The following is a 9,240-nucleotide window of genomic DNA, read 5'->3' on the forward strand; positions in this document are numbered from 1 at the left end:
GTTGGCACATGAATTACAATGGGGAAGGAGCCAACGTTTGCGCCAACGTTAGCCCCCTAACTTGGAGGCTAACGTTGGCACATGAATTACAAAGGGAGAAGGGCCAACGTTTGCGCAAACGTTAGCCCCCTAACTTGGAGGCTAACGTTGGCGCCACTAGCACAAGGCATTGCCAACGTTAGGGTCAAAGTTAGACCCCTAACGTTGGCACCAACGTCCATACCAGCAGAATGTGCTTTGCTGCTATGAAAAGTTCCCCTAACTTTGGCTCAAACTTTTGGTCCAACTTTTGCTAACCTCAAAACCGGTTCAATTGGTTCACTTCGGTTCTTCTTCAAACTTCAAGAGCAATCAACCAAGGCCTCTTTCAACCCAATTCCACCAAGAGCAAAGGCCCAACTCAAGGCTTGAAGATCATTTTTGAAAGTGTATAAATAGAATAGAATTCAAGTTATTCAGGAGCTTTCCTTTTAGAATTTTCATAATAGTTTTAGAGAGCTTTTGAACTTGAGTGAACTTTAATTTCTTGTTTTCATTGCTTTCAATTTTATTTGACATTTGTCTTGGATCTTGGATTGGAGAATTGAAGAAATTCTGTTTCAATCTCAACTTGAGAATTTTCTTGTTTACTTTCTCTGCACAATTGAATTTCCATTCCTGTTTACTACTGCACGACCTCACTCCCGTGAGTTATTATTACTTGATGCGACCCGGTGCACTTGCCGGTTAGATTTGGGTGTTTTGGGAGAGATTTGATTTTCCTCCAAAATATCTCATCACTTACGAGCTCATTGAGACAGTTGCCAGTAATCAGCATCTGTACTTATCTAGTGAGACTTCAACGAAGGAAGAGGTTAAGACAGTATTCACTGAGTCAGACCCTCCTGAGCAAAGTGAGTCTTTAACTCAGCAGCTGCACTCCCTTGCACAACAAACATTGAAATTACAAGAGATGTTGCAAGAAGCCTGGTGCTCGTGTATGCAAAACCCACACTGTTTCGTACAGCAGCAGTACCAGCAAGTACACTGGGTCGTCCAAGTAATACCTGAGTGAGTCAGGGTCGATCCCACGAGGATTGTGGCTTGAAGCAAGCTATGGTTGTCTTGTAGGTCTTAGTCAGGCGGAATCAGAAGGAGTTGGATTATATTATGTAAACCTTGAATGATTATATGTTGTAATTGCTTGGATATTAAGTTGAAATAATGATAGGAATAGAGGTGAGAGTCGGAATTACTTTGTCTTTCTGAATAAACTCCAGTACTACTATCTTCTTTGCTTGTGAATGATCTTTTTCTATGGCATGCTGTAAGTGATCAAAGCCATTGTTCGTGGTCATTGATCTCCTCTGCTACAGACTGAACGCTATTGGCCGTTGCCATTGGCCATGATCATTAAATCCAATGGAGTGTGAAGCTCTTAGCAAGTCATTCTCTTGGCGATCCTACTCAAAACGCCACAGACAAGATCGAATCTTTCGGATCAGAGAATGCTGCTTCTTTGGATTCTAGCCTATACCATGGAGACCCTAATCTCCCTGGAAATTAGCTGAACTGGTGTCTCGAGAAGTCCCCAACAAAGTCATGGATTAACCGTCTGAGAGACGTATAAACATAGCTGTTAGTTCGTGCTTTTCTTCCAAGTACTCACACGAATCGAAGTAGACGCGGGTGTTTGTCAGGCACGTTCGTCTTAATATGATGAACAGAGCTAATTGGTTAGATCATCCTATTCACCATGATGAAGATCGGGATATACATCTTAGAGAGAGATCAAACATGTAACAACCCTAGTCTTTGAAAATCAAATAATTAGTTATTTGTGATTTATTTTATTTGATGATAATTTTATTTTAAGAAAATTATTTTACTAAAGGTAATTAAATGAAGTTTCGTAATAATTAATGTTTAAGTACAATTTTTATTATAATTAGTTTTTCTACACAAATTGAAATTAGAGTTTTGATAATAGAAAAATAATAAAAAGTTATATCATTTAATTTGAATAATTAATATTGATTTTAAACTATATTTTATAAAAATATGATTAATATGCTTATTTTATAATTTAAACTAGAAATAATTAATTGAACTTAGCAATGTGTTGATAAACAATGTTCTTAGATATTTTTAAGAAAGTATATTTGGTTTTAAAATTATTCTACCCTCCAATTTTATCAAAATATCTATTCATATATATCCTTATTTCTTTATAAAATCCTAATTTCTAACCCTAAATCCCAAATTGAATCCGAAACCCTAACCCTAGCCCCCTCACCACAGCCGCACCCTACCCCCTTCCAACCTTCCTTCAGCGTAATGTTCAGTAGCAAAACAGAGAGCAGAGAGAGAGGGCTCGAGGGAGAGCGTGACGGAGAGCTGAGAAGGGAGAGAGGGAGCTCACCGTGCCGTCATCCAACCGGTCGTGTCTGCTGCCTCACCGCCGCAGCTGCCACCGAGGTCGTTAGTGCTTGTCAAGAGTACTATTCTGGTTCTGAATCGATTAGTTCATGCCAATGCAGCTGCTGAGAAGTGATCAGAAATGCCACTGCTGTTAGTTCGGTTCAAGGTTATTGTTGCCGCTGCAAATTAAAAATAAAAGAAGGCTTTGTTGCGATTGATTATCGAATTTCGGCTAGTCGAGGTAGGGGATTTTATTTTTAAAGCTAAAGGTTTTTAATTTAGAATGCCTACAAAGCTAATTGGATAATTGCAAATAGTTAACAATGGTTAAGAATTGATTAATTGATGTGAATTACTTGAGAGGTGTTTGAGAACAGTTAGCTGTTGTGATTATTGTGAATTATGACTAGAATTGGATACTGTTGTGATTATTCTGAATTATGAATTTGAATTGGATGCGATTGTGAATTGTACTTTGAATTATTGATTTTTGTGGTGAATTGGCTGAGATTCTGATCTTGGATGAACTATTTTGAATTGTTTGATACTGAATTGGAATTTTAATATAATGGAATGGTTGTGAAATAGACTTGTGACGAGTTGAAATTGGTTGAAATGTGGCTGTGAATGGTAATGTTACTTATTAAATTAAATTATGATGAGTTAATTATTGAATGAAATGTATTTGAGAAAAGTTAGTTGTGGTGATTGCTCTGAGTTATGATTGATATTGGATGCGGATGTGAATTGAGTTTGGGTTATGGCTGTGATATTGACTGGCTTCGTTGTCATGAGTAATTAACTGATGAGATTTACTTTGGTTTGAGGCTGTGATTGTTATTGGTTTTTTGATTATTTTAGAATTGCTGGAAATTTCGATTTTAGTTGATTTTGTCAAGTTGGTAGCTTTTGAATGTTTCATTTGATTACAAAATCAAATTTTTTGAAACCTGAATTTTAAGGTAAACTAGTAGTTTTGAAAACGAACTAGTAATTTGATAGTGAACGATATTGCATGAGGTTAAAGACTGATTTTGGGGAAATTATTCATAATTCTTTTGATGTTGGACTGGGCTAATTTTCAAGAATGGTTGATGGAAAATTCTGATTTTAATTGATGAAAGGATGTTAGTTCTTAAACTGAATTACGATGAGATAATTATTGTGAATCTGTTATGATAGTTGCTGATAAACGGATGGAGAATTGATTGAGTTTAATTTGAAAGGATTCAATGACTTGTGAATGTAGTTAAGAATAGATGAGATAAAAATTGGATTGTTGGATTATGTGAGAATTACGAATTGTTGATTTTCTGATTACTTGGGAATCTTGTATTTGATAATTGTTGAAAAAAGGATTGTTGAATTGTTGAGAAAGAGGGAACCCGTAAGGGTGGCTAAGTCCGAGTTTTAGGGAAGGTGTTGCCAAAATTTTATAAAAATCTGAGGTTTCATTTGAAAAGTTATTTTAGAAGCTTTGAATTTGGAAAATTATATTACTTGAATTATATTTAGTTAAGAAAAGAATTATAATATTTTGAGTTCGATTTACCATGGAAAGGGCTATGCTTCAAATTTGAGTTATTTAAGAAAGAAATTATGTTTTGAATTTGATTCAATATAGAAAGAGTTATGTTTTGGGCTTGAAATAAAGGATTACCTTTTTAGAAATTTGGTGAAATAATAATATTTGAATTTGAATAGTAAGAGAGATAATTTTTGAATCTTTGTGAAGTTAGTAAACTTGAAAAAGAGTTTTATTTGGTTACTTTTAGTAAGAGGGTGATGCTTTGAAAAGTATTTAGCAAATTTAAAATAAATGATTTTCTTGAGTCTTTTGAAAGAAAATTAAACTAGAAAATAGTTTTAAAATTGGTTCGAGTTAAGAGGTTGCAAAAGTGGAAGTCGTAAAGTTTGTACAACATGATTGAATAAAGAAAGAGAGAGATATTGTATAAGAATATGTAACTGGAGATGAATAACGAGAATGATAACTTATGATGATAATTACACTGATTCTTTTGAGGAAAGGTATTCAGTTTATGAAATTGTTGGCAAGGATGTGGGTTTTCTCCCGCTTGTGATGATTATAAAAGAGAATAAAAAGCAGAGGACCTGTTGAAAGGTCATTTGTTGCTTGAGGCAACCCAAGAGATGTGTTTATTCATTTGTTGCATTAAGGTAATGCCGGATATACTTGTATGATGATCTACTGCGTAAAGGCAGTCAGATAGATGGTGGTACGACCACTGAGAACGCTTTCCTGCGGTACATATCCATTTTTTATTTCTGTAAGGCAGAGGGGTTGTTTCCTGCTACAGAAGTACCGCAACCACCTGTTCCATTTCTATAGTGGCAGAGGGGTTATTTCTTGTATACAGAAGGTGTGTCGGCATACATCCCTGCAATGGCAGATGTGTTATTTCCTGCGTGCAGTAGACCCTGTGGTGGCAGAGGGGTTATTTCCTGTACACAGGGGTATAGCCAACTGGAAAGCCATACCCGTTTCAGCTGTTTCGGGTTACGTCGGGAGCGGGTAGAAACCGACAAATGAGCTCATTACCTGCACTAGAGCTAGACATGCATCATCCTTATTTGCGCATCTGCATTTGATTGTGTTTGCTTATTTTATTTCTTTGTAATTGTGCTGCTTGTCTTGTGATGTGTTTGTATGTTGAATTAAATCTCTTTCTTGTACTTTTAGTTTCTGAATGTTTTAAAGAGATTAATAATTGACGTTGTGATTGAGAATTAATTAAGTGGCTGAAAAATGATTGATATAATTAATCTTGTCGTCGAGATCTGTTTTGAGTTTAGAGTCTTCATAAGAGGTGATCAATTATTTAAAGTAAAGCTAAGAATATATTTAAGAGGTTTTATGAAATATAGTTTCCTTGAGTATGTTAATTATTTGCATATTAATCATTACTTTTACGGCATTCCCATTCCCTACTGAGAACGTGTGGTTTGTTCTCACCCCAAAATCTTTCACCCTTTCAGTGACACAGGTTCGAAGACTCAGTTTGAAGCTGCGGGTGATTCTAGAATTTATTTACGAGTTAAGTGTATGAGTTAATTTGCTTTCATAGAGTTCCCTCGCCCTTATTGCTTAACATTTTTATTTTATACAGAGGGATAGGATTTGTATCTGAGTTTTATTTGAAATCTTTTGTATGACAGATATTATTATTAATAATTATGTGATTATTACTATTGGGTGATGTTTGCTATATGATTTTAATTAATAAAAACAAAATTTTTCTGGAATTTTCTATAAAACTGAATCGCGATATCGAACTAAAGGCTCAATAGTAAATAGTTAATAAAGGAAAATAGGTTAGTAACGCCTTAGTTTCGGTATGATCATGACGTACTGGAAGTTGGGTCGTTACAAAACACGGATCAAAGAAGAAACAATAGTACTTTTATTAATTCATAGGACTCAGCAGGGCTCCTCCCTTCAACCTAGGAGATTTAGAAACTCATACTGAAAGTAAAAACAAAGCAAAAAAAAAAATATGGCAGGCCTCCCTCAGCGAGAGGTGTAAAAGGTTCTCGCTTGAATTACATAAATAAGATCCCTTAAATACTAAACAGATGACTAGTAAGGGTAAAATAGTCTATTTAGTGCTAAAATTCACTTCTGGGGCCCACTGAGTGAGTGTTTGGGCTGAGCTTTGATTAGATCCACGTGCTATGAGGCTCCTTAGGCGTGGAATGCCAACTAGGGGGTCCTCTCTGGGCCTTTGGACGCTAGCCTATGCTCTTTGGGCGCTGGACGCTTGGAAGGGAGCAGGAAGCTGGCGTTGGACGCCAGTTTTGGGCCTTCTAATCCAAAGCAAAGTATAGACTATTATATATTGCTGGAAAGCTCTGAAAGTCAGATTTTCATAGCCGTTTAGAGCACTCCATTTGGACTTCTGTAGCTCCAGAAAAGCTCTTCTGAGTGCAGGCAGGTCAGATTTGGACAGCATCTGCAGTGCTTTCTTTGTGTGTCTGAATCAGACTTCTGCTCCAGCTCCTCAATTTTAGCCAGAAAATACCTGAAATTGTCCAAAAAACACAAAAACTCATAGTTGAATCCAAAAATGTGAATTTAACACTAAAACCTATAAAAACTTAATAAAAACTAAATAAAAACAACTAAAAACTATATGAAAATAATGTCAAAAAGCGTATAAAATATACGCTCATCAAAACCCGAGCCTCTAACAAGAATATAGAGGCAAGGTTGAGTCATGCTAGACAGCACTTATCTGAATAGATAAGAGAAGAGTGTCAAGCTCTTCAATTAAGGAGTACCCTGAACACCCAGCCTCAGAACAGTAAGAGGTACGGAGAGGAAGAAATGGTAGCAGATGAACAAGCTGTAGCCCAGGGTACCATCAGGGGCGTTGAACGCTCAGAAAGGGATGGCAGCCAGGGCGTCCAATGCCCAGAAGGGGGCTGCCCAGCCATTGAATGCCAGCCCAAGGGAGACTAGACACGTGTAAGTGCTGGGAACACCTCTCCTAAGCAGGTTGGTAACCCTTCTTTAGGCACTATGGACACTCACCCTACACCACTCATGGTGCCTGAGTACAAGGCCAAGTTACCATACCCTCAAAGACTCTAGAAAGCAGAAAAGGATTTGGCTCGTTGTAACATGGAGAATATTCCTCCTCCCTCCATCGCTTCTTCCACTCCTTGATACAATCCCAACTTGAATTCATCATACCCTACAAAACAATCTCGATCAAGCTCCAAGCAACAAGGGTGATATCTCATAAAGAAAGTAAAAATTAAAAGCCAAAGACATCAACAAACAAGAAAAACAAACACCTAGATATTAACAAAAATAACTAAATAACCAAAACAAAGTAAGATATTTACACTATCAACATATTTACAACAACCAAAAGATAGCACTCAATTGCATTCCTCGGCAACGGCGCCAAATTTGACGATGAGAATTTTTTGCATAGTTTGGAATCAATCAAGACAAGCATCAATTCGTTGGTAGCATAATCCAAACCAACAATGAATTCTCACAATCAAATATTAAATCCAATACAAAATAACTGAGAGTCTTTCAACCTCGGGTCGTTCTCCCTAGGAAGCAATCGGAAGTGTTTCTCTTTTGGTTGTTAAGGGGACAAAAGGGGTTTTCAATTAAAGAACAAAATATTAAAAGAACTAAGCAATCAAAATTGTAATTAATGCAAGCAACAAGAAACAAGATCAAAACTAGTGAGAATGCCATAAATGCATGCAAAGCCTTGACTTGGGAGTGAGGATCCCAGGAGTCCTATCATCGCCATAACCACAACTATGGTAATTATGATGAGTCAATCTTGCCTAGTTAACCCCAAACATCGAGGAGTAAGTCAAGCAAGCATAATTGACCTTAATCCATAAGTCCTAACCAACTTACCAAACTAGTTGATAAAAGGCTAGCGTCAATGGAAACAAGAGTCAACTAACTACCTATGAATTATCACTAAATGTCGGACATTATGACTCTAGTATCCTAGGAACTCAAACCACAAGCCAAGGTGGGAAAATCCACTCAAATCCTAAGGTTGGCATTTTCACAAATAACTTGTATGCATAAAAGTGAAACATGGAAAATTGCAAAGTAGAATGGAAAACTATAACCAACTATCAACAAAACTAATTATAAACAAGCAATCAAATATAAAAGAAGCATTAAACATAAAATTCATTGATCAAAACTTCAAGAAATACAAAATTGTAAATATGAACAAAGTAACTTGAACTAAAAGGAAATGAAAGTAAAAGTGCTATAATTAAAGAGGAAATTAAGAGTACTTACAATTGAAGAAGCAAAAATCCAAAATTTAAGCTTGCTATAAAATGCTACAATGGAGATGGAAATAAACCCTAAGAGAGCAATGCTACACTATTCCTACTCGTACTCCTATGGAAGCTTCCTAACACTAATTCTACCTAATGAAAACCTAATGTGTTAATTCTCTCCTCATATAGCACTCCAAAATCAGCATCCAGGCCTTCCAAAATGGCCCAAAAGGCCTCAGAATTCAAGAAACACGTGCTTCATTAATGAAATCACGTGCAGGGACCTGTGCATACGCGCAGATGCTTGTGCGCACGCATACATGGAAATTTCTTCTTGTGCGCACGCACACTTTGCTGTGTGTGCTTTTCCTTGTTTTCTTCATGTTTTCTCCCTTGTGTACGCTTTCTTCCACTTTTGGCTGTCCATTCCTGCCTCCAAGGCCTGAAATTACTCAGCAAACATGTCATGGCATCAAATGGATTAAAACTGAAATTAAATTGCTCATTTCAAGCACAAAATTGTATGTTTTCACATTTAGGATCAAATTGGGGACAAAACACAAAAGTTTGCTATTTTGGTGCTTAAGTGTGAGTTCATGTGCTAGAATCCATCCAAATTGAGTCAAAATACACCATCAAATATGGACTCATCAATTCCCCCACACTTAAACAATAGTATGTCCTCATGCTAAACCAACAGGGAGAATGATCAAAAAGGGATAATCAACTTATTAAACGCAACTACCTATATGCATGCAAGTATGTTTATACTATCTATACTTATATATCTATCTATGGTATCTATATAAAATTTGTGAAAATAAACAACCAAATTCCCAAGCAAATATATATAAATAGGGCTAAGCAAGGAAATGATTCAATGCAACCAAAATCTAAAGAATTGATTCAACTCATCAAAATGAAGCAACTTGCAAGAATACATGATAAGAAGGGTGGAAACATAGAACTGAGTAATTGAACCCTCACTAGGTGTGTATACACTCCAATCACTCGGTGTCTACGGGTCAATTCACTCAAATT

The sequence above is a fragment of the Arachis ipaensis genome, chromosome B05 (genome assembly GCF_000816755.2).
Source record: "Arachis ipaensis cultivar K30076 chromosome B05, Araip1.1, whole genome shotgun sequence".
NCBI lineage: Eukaryota > Viridiplantae > Streptophyta > Magnoliopsida > Fabales > Fabaceae > Arachis > Arachis ipaensis.